Below are 17,913 nucleotides of genomic sequence, written 5' to 3'. Positions count from 1 at the left end.
CTCTTGAACTACTGTCACCATAATTTTTCAGAAATGCGTCTGTCTTGAAGCTCTGAAGTTATTAATATGATTCCATTCATGGGAACTGTATTCTTGGTTGTGGCTGATACCATGAGCAGCCGTAACCGTTCTGCAATTCCTTGGGATCGTCATAATATACATTATGCAGAGATCGAGTGTCTATCTTGATATATTGAAATTTGATAGCATTTGCGGTGCGGTGCTACGCCTATCAGATAAAACAAGTTTAATCATATTTTTGTATTTCCTATTGGTTTTAGAGCTTTTTATTCATCCATCTGAGGCTTAGTTTCTTCTTAGTTAGCTCTCGTATGTAGTATTTCAACAATTCTTTGTATCTTTTTTGGAAAATACTTGTGTTAAGCTTTTAAGAATATCAGATCCAGCAAACGAGGTGTTCGTTCAGATCCTTAATTCGCAAGCTTTTTGTTAAACATATAGGTTACATACCCATCATACATGGTTGGCCCCTGCTGACCCCATGTGCTATATCTGTCACGGGACCTCTGCGATGGTTCGTGAAATCAATAAATTAAGAAACTGCTGGCAGTCGGTTATAGTTAAAGTGCTCTATGTGACAAAACAGGATTTGTCTTTTACAAGTGATTTACAAAATACAGAGTTATTGAAGAAATGTTACCAAAGTACTACTTTTAGCCTTTGAGGGACATTCAAGTCTAAAGTTAATTGGATGACAAAAAAATCGTTGTTGAATTGTTGTGGAAAGGAGGGTGTGTAGTTCATAAGAGGATAAAGACGTCCACTCTAAGACCAAAAACAAGAACAACAACGAAATAATTATCCAAATGGGATGGAAATCATTAGACGTGATTTACATGTACACAGAAAAGGATGATTTATTCAAGAGCAGCAGCTTCACAATTTGAGCAAGTCAATAAAGCATTCATCCACCTTTGGCATATATACAAGCAGTCATTCGGCATGGCAATGATTGACAGAGTTGTTGGATGTCATCCTGAGGGATATAGTGCCCAATTCTCTCCAGTTGGCGCGTTAGATTTTTAAAATCCCGAGATGGTTAGTGAGCCCTGCCAATTATGCTCCAAACGTTCTCAGTATGGCAGATATCTGGCGACATGGCTGCCCAGGGTAGGGTTCAGCAAGCTAGAAGACAAGTGGAATAATCTCTCGCCAAGTGTGGTCTGGCATTATCTCACTGAAATACAAGCCCAGGATGGCTTGCCATGAAGGGCAACAAAACGGGGCATAGAATATCGTCGACGTACCGCTGTACTGCAAGGCATTGCGGGGTCTTTGGTCTGGAATGTCATTGTCTGGAGTAGAACCGTCTTCACCGATGAGTCCCGCTTCGAACTGAGCCCCGATGATCAAAGAAGACCTGTCTGGAGACGCCCCCGACAGCGGTGGGTTACCAATCTCATTGTCGTCCGCCGTACGGCCAGACAACCAGAAATGATAATCTGAGGTGCCCTTTCTTTTCGTACCAGTGCCACTTTGGTTGTCACCCATGGTACATTTACGGCACAGTGGTAGGTCGACGATATTCTACGCCCCGTCATCTTTCCCTTCATGGTAAGCCATCCTGCGCTTACTTTTTAGCAAGATAATGCCCGCCCCGCACAAAGCGAGAGTTTCTACCGTCATTCTTCATGCTTGCTAAACCCTACCTTGGCCAGCAGGGTGGCCGGACCCGTCCCCAAATAACAACGCTTGGAGCATTATGGGCAGAGTCCTCCAATAGCTCGGTATTTTGACGGTCTAACGCTCCAGGTGGACACAGTTTGAGACTATATTTCCCCCGGAGGAGATCGAACACCACTGTCAATCTGTACTAGACTGTACAACTGCTTGCGTCAGGTCCAGAGCTGCACCAAAGCGCTGTTAAGTTTCTCAGTTTCTGAAGCTGTTGCTGTTGAATGAATCACCCAATTTTTTAAAAAAAATGTTATTATTTTTTGTCTGTACATGTACATCATATCTGCCGATTTTCGTCGCATTCGGATAATTCCTTCGTGGTACCTTTGAGAGGCACCCACATGCCTTGCTCATACTGTGGCATCAAGCAGTCAGGCCTGCAAGATGAGTGGTCTGCCAAGCGAGTGGATTCATTCTTATTTATCGAGTAACATGAACTCTCGTACTTACAATTAAGTTACAAATTATCCTCCTATATGAATAATACGCAATGGAAACGCAAACTGACTATCAGTAATTTACAGAACTCTGACTGTTCACTACGCACTGGCAATACCACATTTTATTTTTTTTTATTTAACGGCTTTTATCAACACGTGGCCATCGCACTGAATATGAGTGGCGCACACATTATAAATTCTGGATATCATGACAACATATAATTCGAAGGAAAGGGCCACCAATCTTTTTCTTTTCACTATCTTATTTATTCCGATAAATTCTATAACCTAAACACACAAATTCTATAACCTACAACAATAACACATGAGAAATTCCGCCCAGTGGGCATGGCTTTACATTGGTGATTCTCTACCTAATGGTCTCGTAATTATTTAACGCTACAGTGCACTTTCTGGATAGGATGGTGGATCTTTTGCTGTATCTCACACTTCGACTCTCACAACCATCATCACGAAACTTTCCTCCAGACCGAGCGGTACAAATGGAACACGCATAACCCACTACCTCTGAAACTACCTTGCTACTCTCCCATGCAAACCACACATACTTAAATTACATGACATACACCACACTACAACATGAAATACAACACAGGGAATAGTCACAACATTATCACTTTCAGCTCTCCCACTTCAATTAATATTTATCCCAGTTTCACACGACACTGCCCCACTTCGTAATTCTACTTTCCTACTATGAACTCTGGAGATATATGCACGTCTTCCTGTGCAATGCAAGCCAAGTGGCATTGCTGGATAGACGGCTGACTCACCTTGCTTCTCTCTCAGAGTATTATAGTTTGAATCAAGCATCACACGGAAACATATCACGCAGAGTAATATTAAGAACATATTCATCACACACACGAGTCCTCAACTGATACCATGGACGAGTACTTCTCTTTATCCTTTGACTCATACACAGATTGAGACTCACACAGTACTCACCACGTGGAAGTACTCGTCCCTAATTTCAAGTCCTGCACACGCTATTTCTGAAATATTTCAACTTATAGTACATACGCTAGTAATTCAGCTTAACTTAAGCACATGGAAGTACTTCAACTTATTGCTACATGTGGTTTCAGTGTGACCGTTTGTCACTTCCGAAGATTACTACGATCCCATTAATATTACCTGCCTGACATTTAATTCTCCCCACAAAAGTTCCTGAAATAGAGAAATTGTTATTTCAAACTACTCTTAAGTATTCCACATGCATACCATGTCTCCACTCTTTTGTCTTTACGGAGCACACCTAAGACAGGTCTTAACAGCACAAGGTCCAGCGGCAGAGTGCTGAAACATGGCCGTTCTTCAGGTTCTCTCGCACCTCTGCCAAAGTGGGGGAGCACCTTGCTACCGTATTGGTCAGCCACATTTCAGGCGCTCAAAGCTCAAGTAAATTTCATCTCTTTGGTCCCACCAAAGGTGGCCAAAGGATATTCTCAAAGATGATCATATATTCACATTCACTATCTGCGGTTAGCAGACGACGATACAATCTTTCATTTCACAGATCTCACCAAACTGGATGTAGGGATTTATTTTGTGGGAGTGCACATGTGATCAATTAAATAAATAAATTGTCATTATTTCCCACACTGATATCTGGCTTCGCTGTATTAATTGAAATTGAGTTATTTTACAAAAAAATGTGTTGTTCTGACAAAAATAATGAAGTATGTTGTACCTATTTTCAGTGTCGGGCGGTACTGTACTCTTTCACCACCGGCTACCCAAGCAGAAAAAAAATCAAGATAACCAGGAGGAGACCTTAGCCCCTGGTGACCTCAAATAGACGACCAAATGCTGTTACTTTACCAAACTATTGACACAGTTGTTGCATTATTGTACTCTCCACAATCTGGAGTTACGTACACATACAAATTTACAACAATCCACATGTCAAATAAAACATTACATCATACAAAAAAATAGAAAATAATGGTGAGATAAAAATTTGCTTAGTTACCGGGATCTCCGTTATTTTTAGGAGTAATCGAAACTTCAATAATTCTAAAACAAATAAAAAAGTACTAATTTTACTCATAAAATTTTAAATAGCTCACCGTCCAAACACAGAACAAGTAATCTGACATTCATAAATTGCGTTTAGATGGCAATGTCTAAATACAAAACTAAATCAACAAAAGAAAAAAAATTGCGTACACTAGTTACATGTAGAATATCAGGCTCCATACCATTACTCTAAAATGTACATCAAACCTACAGAGAAATTAAACTGAGAAAAAAAAACAACGAAATATACCACAAGTTACATACTGGTTACGTAATATAGTCTGTCTATGACATCATGTCATACCTCATTAACTATCATCACTTAAGCAATTGCCACCACTACTCGACTGTGAGTTTAACCTTATCCCTGTCCACCAGTACAAATACCTACTGCTGAGCTAGTCAGTCCATCAACTTTGATCAATACACGCAGTAAATAGTTAGCAATAAGTGCTTGAATCCACCAGTAGCTTTCGTATCTTACTCTACTGGTCATTTCTCTGTTGTTACACATTTACACGACAAGAACTTGCATTTCGACTAGCCTTCGTTACTCGTTAATGTGAAATATCACCACTGTGATAATGCAAATAATTGGCTTCAGTCAACACACCAACAAGATCATTACTGTCCACGACATCAAAATGCATCAGTTAATTCCGATATTTGTTGTGCAATGCAAACTCTTGTCCCCTGTGACAACCTTACTGGCCAATGCAACAAGAGCCGCTATGTTAGTATTATGCCACTGGCTAATAATGAAAGCATCATTGTACCAAATATTCTAATAAACATGCTATGTGAACTGGTAACCCAGAACAAACAAAAAAAAAACACTAACTATTCTAAACACAAATGTTAATGAAATACAATTACACTTGCTGTCCCTTCAGGAATGAAACATATAAAAAAATTACACAATTACAAGTACAAATACATTATTCCCTATCTTGCGAGTCACACAGAATCATTTGATTCTGTGATTTTCTTGGGGTCAAAAAAGTTGCTGACAGGTTCCCTAGTAACACTGTCTCAGTGTCAAAGCTCTCCCATGGTTACCCGGACGAAAGTCTTTAGGTCACTCAAATCGGCATTTTGAACATGCATTGAACAGTAAACTGTATCTCACATTCAACACAAATGTCATAGTCACTCTCAGAGTACCATCCACACGAATCTGGTCGTCCAGAAATGGCCCTACAACTACTATTACCCACGGTTCTGTCCTTTCAGTTCATGGTGTAATTAAAAGTCGTAAGTTCCAACAAACAGCACTTATTCCCACACCAATTAAAGAAATGTCTCCTACTACAAATGCAAATGTCAATGTCCCACTTGAGTCTCTTGCATTCATACAATAATCAGTCACCAAACGACAACAGTCCTCTTTAAGTATACCAAGCGTCCCACCTGCAATTCACAAAGCACACTTAACAAGTCACTGCCAAAAGTTTATGGATCCCACCGTTCTGTGGTCAAGATAAAACAAAACAATTGTCCTGTCTGCTAAAGACAAAATCTTTTCCACCACTCACAACGTGTGAATACCAGTCCTTCACTTTCTCCCTTATGGAGACATACGAGTAGTCCTCTTGTTTCAAGGCTCCAGAGTCCAGTACTAGTTAATAGTTGCTGGTAAAAAATGCCCTCCGGACTCTGCCGTGCTCCGTTCATTCTGCCGTGGCGCCGCCGCGCGAGCCGTTGAGGAGAAGAAACCACCCGCTGTTGCCTATGTGGGATAGTGTCTCCAGTCATAAGGGTGGCGGAACTTATGAATGACCAGTGGTACGTGCGTGTCGCCCCAGGCCGTTGACCTGCTGTAGCGGGCGCGTGGAGTGTACCCTGACCGATAGTGGAGTGGGGAGTGCCGCAGCTCTGTCGCCTCTCCCATGGCGACGTCAGCTCGGCCTCCCGCTAGCGGTATGGGCACGTTCTGCGTAGCACCTCAGCGCTACGACACCCAATCAGTCAGACCCTTCCGTGCATCTCGCAACATTACAGACAAAAGGATATTCTTACAGTATTTAAATACTCATTGATTACATGTATGATCTAGTAGATACATTGGTAATAAAAGAATCGTTGTTCTAAAAAACGTAAGATCATACACCCTAGTTTTCTACACATACAACATCAACATTTACCGTTTTCAATATACAGCCCACACTTGTGCTATTGGTTGTACCTGTCATCCCTCATACAAAACATGAAAGTGTAAAAAAAAAAGAAAAAGGAATAAGAAACAATCTATACAGCTAATAATTACTATATCAAATAGTAGACTACTCTAACATCCTATCACAGTGAAAATATTAGAAACTGTTGATTCTAAAACTACAATATACTGTGAACCTTTGCGCTTGTGACAGACTGAAATTAATACCCCTTGAAAGTGTTCTAACAAAAAAAATAAGAAATAATCTACACAGCTCACAATTACCTACCACATGTTATTAAATAGTAAACTACTTTAACATCCTAACACAATAAACATTTTAGAAACTGATGACTCTAAATCTACAACATACAATGCACCTTTGTGCTTGTGACAGACTGAAATTAGTATCTCTTTATATATTTTACCTTTCTTATTATATATAACAACATTTCTAGGACATGTATGAACCATCCACATGATGTCAGATCCTGACCTGCCATCGAGGTTCTTCCAAATCAAACAATAAAGCGCAATACTGTTTTAGTTATGGATCGGTAGCATCCCCTTTACAGGAGTGTGCGCATTGATCACACTACTCTACGACCCTCACTCACCAGACATCACATTTTCCTTCTCATTCAATCGATTAATACACTAACAGAATAGGTCTAGAAGTCAGCTAACCTTAACACCACCACACTCACGACAACATACCATACCATTGCTCCCTTATACTCAACCACATAACACATGAAGCTGTTTCGGAGATAGCATTCCTTCTCCAAATTCGTTCTTTCACTCTGGCACCTCTCTCCATCGGCTTACCTCTGCATTCACTTTACCGATTATTCATCCTGCTAAATATCAACTTAGAATTGCGACATTTCATCTAAGAACAAAAAATACACAAATTATTCATCCTGCAAAATAACTGTACACATTCTTGGTACCGTTTTGATTAGTTATACTGGTACCAGGCTTCAACAACAACAAAAAATATTATTTTTGCCAAATTGCAAATGTTATGGTAAGAATTAGATTTACGCCTATATTACATCTTACGTCAGTATTCCACAACGTTCACCATCTGGATCTCATACTCCCTTTATGTCCTTTCACGTTGTGCAGTTGTCCTCCTCTCTTCATTCGTATTTCGGCTCTACATACGTCCATTACTCCGTCATTTCCTGGTCTTCCTTCGCCATTGGCATCAATCTCGATTGCAGTATACACAGGCCTCTCTGTAACATACATCTAAGACATCTCCACATTATTAATTCTACTCACCTTTATTTACCACTGTTTCATCACGTCGAATCTCTCTTTATTAGTCACACTCCTTCACGTCGCTTCTCTCCTTAAATATCACCTTTGTCCACTACTATTTATCACGTCGCTTCTCTCTCTACCAACCATCTTTATCCACTCACTAATCATCACGTCGTTTCTGCTTGATCCTTATTCATATGACAAAAAATACGTACATACACCACTCTGTCGACTCCTGTTCATGACTCATTCGACCACTCTATTCCGTCATACTTCCTGACATCCCGCCTGAAAATTATTATGATCGATTTGACCCTGCACAACGTTACACACCACAAATAAATACACTGACTATCTACCATAAATTGCCTACTTTCGATCTATCCTTAACTTTTCCATAATTTGATGTTAGAAATGTGATGAAGCCCACGAGATTGTTTTCCCTTGATCGTCTCAATCAGTACAGCATTTTCGTGGACAATCCGCCTCACTCTGAATGGTCCACTATACACAGCAAAGAATTTGCTAGTTAGGAATCTGTGCTTACATGAAAATTAAATGTGTGCAGAGAATACACAAGCTGGGAGAAATGGGCAGCCCAAGTGTTAGAAACTTAAGTGGTAGTGGCCTCTTTCCCTAACACCAGATTCCGAACAACCATACACAGCACTTCATTATAACTGTCACCACGACAATGACATATTATAGATCAGATGGCATCTAATTTAAAAACTTCGATCACAGTGTTGACTTTTTACATTACGTGTTAAGTACCTGCAATAGTCAAATCGCACTAAATAAACTGGACTCATTGGCACTATTACATGACATTTATTTTGCAACGTGTTTGTTTTGAGGAAACAGTCCTTTTACTTTAGTGTTCGAAATAAAAATTTGCAAATTTTGCTCTGAGAGACCAGCCTAACAGATGCCATTACTGGTGTTTTATTCTCTGATCAGAAGTATGGTATTTGCATTCCTACATATCAGTAGAGTATGTCTGCTACATAGACAATTTTCGGTGCCAGCGGCATGTTTTTTAAGGCAAGATGCTAAGGGCTGATATGTTGGATTAGTTTCTCCTATCCTTCAATCCATTATGACAAGAATAAAATGCCAGGATTCTATGCTCTCCTGTCATTCTGATAGTTTCTGCCGTTCCTATCCTCGACTCTGTCTGACCTATGAGTCGTGTCTCTGTTCACGCTGTTCATCTCATTACCCAGTTCCTGTAACAAGTGCTGAAATGACGCAGAATCGTCTAAGCCTCTGCCTGCTATCACTATATCTCTGGGCAATCTCACTGGCAACTTCGTTATACAGATCCTAATGAGCCCCCCAGGTTCGTATGGCACATCCAAATACCTATTTCTTCTCAGCATTTCCTGATAGCACGCCACTGGATCTCTTATACCACCTTCGTTACAATTTGGCATCATCAATATGCTTTGCGTAACCTGGTCCTGCTTACTTTTCGACCAGAATTCATTTAAATAGCTACTACAGTCTTTAATAACTTCCTGCATTTTCGCTTTAGCATCGTCCCTCAAATGGTTACACTCAATCTTCATTTTGAGGAGCAGTCCCCACGATGAAGGTAATTAATCTTGAAATTGAGATAGCCTTGGACTATACCCAGTTGGGTTTGCCACCTGTTTTATCCGACACAACCGTTCTTCTAACTCTCTGAGTTTGTCTTCCTCTTTCTGCCTATTTTCGTTTTTTGAATTTATCTCACTCTCCCTCTGCAATCCACCTAGTGGTGTGTCACCTTCACTACTGCACGCTAATTGCAACTGTGCTAGTTCTTCCCTGTGTTTCCTACTTATTTCTAATTGCGCCTATATAAGTTGTAATAGTGATTGTATCTCCCCATGGTTGGCATAAACCTCTCGCTGCGTACTGTCAGAACCTGTCTCGCCTCTTATACTGCACTAATCGTATTCATTCTGACCACTACCTCTTTGATTCGCTCATCCGGCAACACGTCCCTATGTTCTGTAATATCACTCTCTATTGCAATTATTCGTACCTCCAAATTATTGGCTTTTTCTTTCACGGCGTCACATACTTGCTTCAACGCACCCAGATTCTTCTCCCCCTCATCTAACCGATTATTAACTGCGGGCAGACGCTCATCGATGACTGAGTGTAGCTTCCTCATTGCCTCTTTATTTCCCTTATCCAATGCCTCCAATCTTTCCTTATTTGCTTCCAATCTTTCCTTAGTCTCCCTATCTCTCTCCTTATTATCTCTATCCATCGCTTCCAATCTTTCCTTATTTGCCTCCAATCTTTCCTTATTATCTCTATTCATCGCTTCCAATCTTCCCTTATTATCTCTATTCATCGCTTCCAATCTTTCCTTATTATCTCTATCCATCCTCTGTAAAAACTGCAGTAGCGCATTGTCATTTGCTACTTTCGGTGCGCTCACCTCGTTCGCCTGAGAAACCATAGCTTCGCCAAGGGTAGCTTCACTTTCACTGCATACCTGACCTAGTCCCGGCTCGCCCGCGTCGTTGGGGAAAGCCCCCGGTTGTGGACAAAGCCCGCCGCTTAAAGGATCACCTAGCCGCGGTCCGCTGAACAATTCAGCCACTTCCGAGTGTTTGCCATTCTCGCTCATTAACACAACGTCGACACCTACTTCCTGCTGCACTGCTACGTTCACCCCACAATCACTATTCTCCATGGTGACTACACTTTTCGACTGTGACCTTGTTACTACGGACATTACACAAAAAAAAATTATGCAACAATCTTCCAGCCTTGGATGATATAGCAATTAATTACATAAAAAAATAAAAGATCCTCATCAATCCAGAAAGAAATTGCAAACAAAAAAAAATTTACTTCTTAGCGCTATCACAATATATTCCATCAAAAAAAAAAAAATAGTAAAAAAAATCTTAACAGCAAACCCCAACAGCAAAATATCCTGGCAGAATATCCTGGCAGGGTCGAAATTATGAGAGGCACCCACATGCCTTGCTCATACTGTGGTATCAAGCAGTCAGGCCTGCAAGATGAGTGGTCTGCCAAGCGAGTGGATTCATTCTTATTTATCGAGTAACATGAACTCTCGTACTTACAATTAAGTTACAAATTATCCTCCTATATGAATAATACGCAATGGAAACGCAAACTGACTATCAGTAATTTACAGAACTCTGACTGTTCACTATGCACTGGCAATACCACATTTTTTTTTTTTTTTATTTAATGGCTTTTATCAACACGTGGCCATCGCACTGAATATGAGTGGCGCACACATTATAAACTCTGGATATCATGACAACATACAATTCGAAGGAAAGGGCCACCAATCTTTTTCTTTTCACTATCTTATTTATTCCGATAAATTCTATAACCTAAACACACAAATTCTATAACCTACAACAATAACACATGAGAAATTCCGCCCAGTGGGCATGGCTTTACATTGGTGATTCTCTACCTTATGGTCTCATAATTATTTAACGCTACAGTGCACTTTCTGGATAGGATGGTGGATCTTTTGCTATATCTCACACTTCGACTCTCACAACCATCATCACGAAACTTTCCTCCAGACCGAGCGGTACAAAAGGAACACGCATAACCCACTACCTCTGAAACTACCTTGCTACTCTCCCATGCAAACCACACATACTTAAATTACATGACATACACCACACTACAACATGGAATACAACACAGGGAATAGTCACAACATTATCACTTTCAGCTCTCCCACTTCAATTAATATTTATCCCAGTTTCACACGACACTGCCCCACTTCGTAATTCTACTTTCCTACTATGAACTCTGGAGATATATGCACGTCTTCCTGTGCAATGCAAGCCAAGTGGCGTTGCTGGATAGACGGTTGACTCACCTTGCTTCTCTCTCAGAGTATTATAGTTTGAATCAAGCATCACACGGAAACATATCACGCAAAGTAATATTAAGAACATATTCATCACACACACACGAGTCCTCAACTGATACCATGGACGAGTGCTTCTCTTTATCCTTTGTCTCATACACAGATTGAGACTCACACGGTACTCACCACGTGGAAGTACTCATCTCTAATTTCAAGTCCTGCACACGCTATTTCTTAAATATTTCCAACTTATAGTACATACGCTAGTAATTCAGCTTAACTTAAGCACACGGAAGTACTGCAACTTATTGCTACATGTGGTTTCATTGTGACCATTGGTCACTTCCAAAGATTACTACGATCCCATTAATATTACCTGCCTGACATTTAATTCTCCCCACAAAAGTTCCTGAAATAGAGAAATTGTTATTTCAAACTACTCTTAAGTATTCCACATGCATACCATGTCTCCACTCTTTTGTCTTTACGGAGCACACCTAAGACAGGTCTTAACAGCACAAGGTCCAGCGGCAGAGTGCTGAAACATGGCCGTTCTTCAGGTTCTCTCGCACCTCTGCCAAAGTGGGGGAGCACCTTGCTACCGTATTGGTCAGCCACATTTCAGGCGCTCAAAGCTCAGGTAAATTTCATCTCTTTGGTCCCACCAAAGGTGGCCAAAGGATCGTCTCAAAGTTGATCATATATTCACATTCACTATCTGCGGTTAGCAGACGACGATACAATCTTTCATTTCACAGATCTCACCAAACTGGATGTAGGGATTTATTTTGTGGGAGTGCACATGTGATCAATTAAATAAATAAATTGTCAATCTTTCCCACACTGGTATCCGGCTTCGCTGTATTAATTGAAATTGAGTTATTTTACAAAAAAATGTGTTGTTCTGACAAAAATAATGAAGTATGTTGTACCTATTTTCAGTGTCGGGCAGTACTGTACCCTTTCACCTTGTCTTTTTGTCTTAGATGTTTTTTAAGCACAAAAACACGCGTAACAAACACGCTTTACGTGAAAAGGCGAGTCATCCGTTAGTTTTTATCACCTGGCAACAGAAGAAGCAAGGCTATATTTTCAGCATTACATAGCCGCTTTTGTAACAAAATACTTAGTAGGCTGCGGCAATAGATGACAGAGCATTCATATTGGCTGATTACGAGTTAACACTTGATATTTTAATAACAAGAAATCACTTACAAATTTTATGAATAATGACCGAAAAGGCGGCTGCGACAACGGGCGAAACGTATCACAATTAAAAAAAGTTTCCCTATGATTTTGTTTAGAAGAAACTAAAAGAATTGTATAATAACAGAAACAGTAGGTACTGTGGTGTTGGAACTCCTTAGAGAACGGCATCCTTCAGCAAATGGGTCGCCAGCAAACTGCCATCTTCAGTCACATCGTAAGAGACTGGGGAGAGGTTGGGAATCAAAACAGCGTATAGATGCACAGTCTTTCGATCAAGAACTACGTGACATTACATCTCCTACTCTTTAGGACCACATACTGATGACGTAGATTTCCTCTTCCAAAAATATTGCAATCTACTACGTCCAAGTCGAGCACCACTATAGTACCTTGTATCAAAGATTAGGCCATCTGACAAATACGTGCCAAGCACTTTCAAAGCCAGATATTTTTTATCTGTGAAGTACCACTTCCTGTTTAAAAAGCGATATTGCAGTCAGATAATTGCTCTTGCATTTTGAAATATGATAAGAGACTTATGAAGATATGATTAATCGAATAACAGTTCACAATCACAATGAAGAATGACTTGCGATTAATGAAACTGCGTAGTTCCTTCACTGCTGGTCATTGAAACTGCAATATCACTAAGGATATCAAATAACTTAACTTTACTTGTTATATATACTCTACTGAACATTAAAATTGCTACACCAAGAACAAAATGCAGATGATAAACGGGTATTCATTGCACAAATATATTATACTAGAACTGACATGTGATTACATTTTCACGCAGTCTGGGTGCATAGATCCTAAGAAATCAGTACCCAGAACAACCACCTCTGGTCATAATAACGGCCTTGATACGCCTGGGCATTGAGTCAAACAAAACTTGGATGGTGTGTACAGGTACAGCTGCCCATGCAGCTTCAACACGATGCCACAGTTCATCAAGAGTAGTGACTGGCGTATTGTGACGAGCCAGTTGCTCGTCCACCATTGACCAGACGTTTTCAATTGGTAAGAGATCTGGAGAATGTGCTGGCCAGGGCAGCAGTGGAACATTTTCTGTATCCAGAAAGGCCCGTACAGGACCTGCAACATGCGGTCGTGCATTATCCTGCTGAAATGTAGGGTTTCGTAGGGATCGAAAGAAGGGTAGAGTCACGGGTCGTAACACATCTGAAACGTAACGTCCACTGTTCAAAGTGCCGTCAATGAGAACAAGAGGTGACCGAGACGTGTAACCAATGGCACCTCATACCATCACGAGGGGTGATACGCCAGTATGGCGATGACGAATACACGCTTTCAATGTGCGTTCACCGCGATGTCGCTAAACAAGGAGGCGACCATCCTGATGCTGTAAACAGAACCTGGATTCATCCGAAAAAATGACGTTTTGCCATTCGTACACCCAGGTTCGTCGTTGAGTACACCATCGCAGGCGCTCCTGTCTGTGATGCAGCGTAAAGGGTAACCGTAGCCATGGTCTCCGAGCTGATAGTCCATGCTGCTGCAAACGTCGTCGAACTGTTCGTGCAGATGGTTGTCGTCTTGCAAACGTCTCCATCTGTTGAATCAGGGATCGAGAAGTGGCTGCACGATCCGTTACAGCCACGCGGGTAAGATGCCTGTCATGTCGGCTGCTAGTCATAAGAGACCGTTGGGATCCAGCACGGCATTCCCTATTACCCTCCTGAACCCACCGATTCCATATTCTGCTAACAGTCATTGGCTCTTGACCAACGCGAGCAGCAATAACGCGATACGATAAACCGCAATCGCGATAGGCTACAATCCGACCTTTATCAAAGTCGGAAACATAATGGTACGCATTTCTCCTCCTTACACGAGGCATCACAACAACGTTTCACCAGGCAACGCCGGTCAACTGCTGTTTGTGTATGAGAAATCAGTTGGAAACTTTCCTCATGTTAGCACTTTGTAGGTGTCGCCACCGGCGCCAACGTTGTGTGAATGCTCTGAAAAGCTTATCATTTGCATATGACAGCATCTGCTTCCTGTCGGTTAAATTTCGCGTCTGTAGCACGTCACCTTCGTGGCGTAGTAACTTTAATGGCCAGTAGTGTATACAAACAGTATAGTATGTGAAAAGTCCTGCCGAATGGTGTACTAATATAGTGATTGATTACTATGATTGATGTAACACTGTTTGCTTATTGAACATGAGCTAAATTCCGTACAATACGAGGACGACGATCGATTTATGAAACAAACTAAAATCTCTTTCTTTGACGATGGAAGAGTACAACGGCAATGATCCTGTGTAATGGTGAGTAGTCGGTACCCCCTAGGACGAAGTCCTGATCGTGTAGCGGCTATGAGCTGAGGGTCTTCCAGAGTGGCGGTCACGCGACGGCGACTGGAAGCCTGCTGAAGCGCTGGGCAACCCAGTAGGAGGCGTCTGCCCGTCGCGTTGTCTCGGGCGTAGCTGGCGACCCGTCTCTGGGACGTAGCTGACCAGCTCGTCGAAGGGCTCAGCGGTGACCTAAGTATTCCATACTGCAGTGCCTGTGGTGTTGGGAAGAACGATGCAATGTTCCTTTGAACATGCATGCATCACTGTTGAGACCGGGTATCAAACCCTGATATCCCGCTTTACGCTAGAGACCGCCTTAACCGCTTTGTCTGTCCGTGCACGATTCATGGCCAGACCTAAACTTCCGTAAGTCGCCGTTCCTGCGTCACAAACGACCGAGGTGGCGCAGTGCTTAGCACACTGTACTCGCATTAGGGAGGACGACGGTTCAATCCCGCGTCCGGTCATCCTGACTTAGGTTTTCCGTGATTTCCCTAAATCGCTCCAGGCAAATGCCGGGAAGGTCCTTTGAAAGGGCACGGCCGACTTCCTTCCCCGTCCCTCCCTAATCCGATGAGACCGATGACCTCGGAGTTTGGTCTTTTCCCCCAAACAACCCATCCCAACCCCCCGCGTCACAACCTGTACTCGAACACACATTGTGTAATTCTTGTAGAGAGGGAAGGGGAGGGGCATTTCAATTGAAAATCGCTGCCTGGTATCAGCGGGTGGATATGATATTGCCGTGCCTGCGTTGTTGTTCGTTTGTGCATACAAGTGCGAATATACACTCCTGGAAATTGAAATAAGAACACCGTGAATTCATTGTCCCAGGAAGGGGAAACTTTATTGACTCATTCGTGGGGTCAGATACATCACATGATCACACTGACAGAACCACAGGCACATAGACACAGGCAACAGAGCATGCACAATGTCGGCACTAGTACAGTGTATATCCACCTTTCGCAGCAATGCAGGCTGCTATTCTCCCATGGAGACGATCGTAGAGATGCTGGATGTAGTCCTGTGGAACGGCTTGCCATGCCATTTCCACCTGGCGCCTCAGTTGGACCAGCGTTCGTGCTGGACGTGCAGACCGCGTGAGACGACGCTTCATCCAGTCCCAAACATGCTCAATGGGGGACAGATCCGGAGATCTTGCTGGCCAGGGTAGTTGACTTACACCTTCTAGAGCACGTTGGGTGGCACGGGATACATGCGGACGTGCATTGTCCTGTTGGAACAGCAAGTTCCCTTGCCGGTCTAGGAATGGTAGAACGATGGGTTCGATGACGGTTTGGATGTACCGTGCACTATTCAGTGTCCCCTCGACGATTACCAGTGGTGTACGGCCAGTGTAGGAGATCGCTCCCCACACCATGATGCCGGGTGTTGGCCCTGTGTGCCTTGGTCGTATGCAGTCCTGATTGTGGCGCTCACCTGCACGGCGCCAAACACGCATACGACCATCATTGGCACCAAGGCAGAAGCGACTCTCATCGCTGAAGACGACACGTCTCCATTCGTCCCTCCATTCACGCCTGTCGTGACACCACTGGAGGCGGGCTGCACGATGTTGGGGCGTGAGCGGAAGACGGCCTAACGGTGTGCGGGACCGTAGCCCAGCTTCATGGAGACGGTTGCGAATGGTCCTCGCCGATACCCCAGGAGCAACAGTGTCCCTAATTTGCTGGGAAGTGGCGGTGCGGTCCCCTACGGCACTGCGTAGGATCCTACGGTCTTGGCGTGCATCCGTGCGTCGCTGCGGTCCGGTCCCAGGTCGACGGGCACGTGCATCTTCCGCCGACCACTGGCGACAACATCGATGTACTGTGGAGACCTCACGCCCCACGTTTTGAGCAATTCGGCGGTACGTCCACCCGGCCTCCCGCATGCCCACTATACGCCCTCGCTCAAAGTCCGTCAACTGCACATACGGTTCACGTCCACGCTGTCGCGGCATGCTACCAGTGTTAAAGACTGCGATGGAGCTCCGTATGCCACGGCAAACTGGCTGACACTGACGGCGGCGGTGCACAAATGCTGCGCAGCTAGCGCCATTCGACGGCCAACACTGCGGTTCCTGGTGTGTCCGCTGTGCCGTGCGTGTGATCATTGCTTGTACAGCCCTCTCGCAGTGTCCGGAGCAAGTATGGTGGGTCTGACACACCGGTGTGAATGTGTTCTTTTTTCCATTTCCATGAGTGTATGTGCCACATTCACTGATTTGACTGGAACTGTAGTGAAGAAAATCTCACGTTTTTGAGCAGATATACAGCGCCTTTCTGCAAAAGGCCACATCTTCTACAGTTTACTAGCAGTTTTTTTGTTCTTAGGGAACACGACATTTCCCAGTAAATATCTATAGCTTACAAGAAAATCGTCAATAAACTGTTGTGTGATGTAGCAATTGACGCCTCCTAAGACCATTAGTAAGCCTAAGAAAGACAAATTTGGCGTCTTCTTGTTGTTGTTGCTGCAATTCATTACGCTACAGACATTCTACAGATCAATACAAACAATTATGATTCACTTTCACTTTCAAAATATTTCTCCGATCTCAACAGTTTAACTTCCTTTCCACTTGGAGCGCTGCAAGCACTGTGGGTAACAAAAAAGAGCTGGAGTGTTGCTACTGTTATATTAGACAGTGGATATGACAATGATATATAATTTCTGTGATATCCTCAGGTTGTAAAGGGAGACATTCAATGAAAATTTAAAAATTATTCAGAAATGTCAAGATGCATCTTATAGCTGATTCTGTACTGCAGTATAGTGTATACTGTATTATTGAAAAGATCTTTCTTTTGGTTTCGAGATTATTTCTCGATATTTTGAAAAAATCATTGCGGAAAAATGAGTAAAGAATTTTTGTTTTGCTGAGACAATGGAT

The sequence above is a fragment of the Schistocerca serialis genome, chromosome 5 (assembly GCF_023864345.2).
Source record: "Schistocerca serialis cubense isolate TAMUIC-IGC-003099 chromosome 5, iqSchSeri2.2, whole genome shotgun sequence".
Lineage (NCBI taxonomy): Eukaryota > Metazoa > Arthropoda > Insecta > Orthoptera > Acrididae > Schistocerca > Schistocerca serialis.
Note: the sequence above shows the minus strand (reverse complement) of the source record.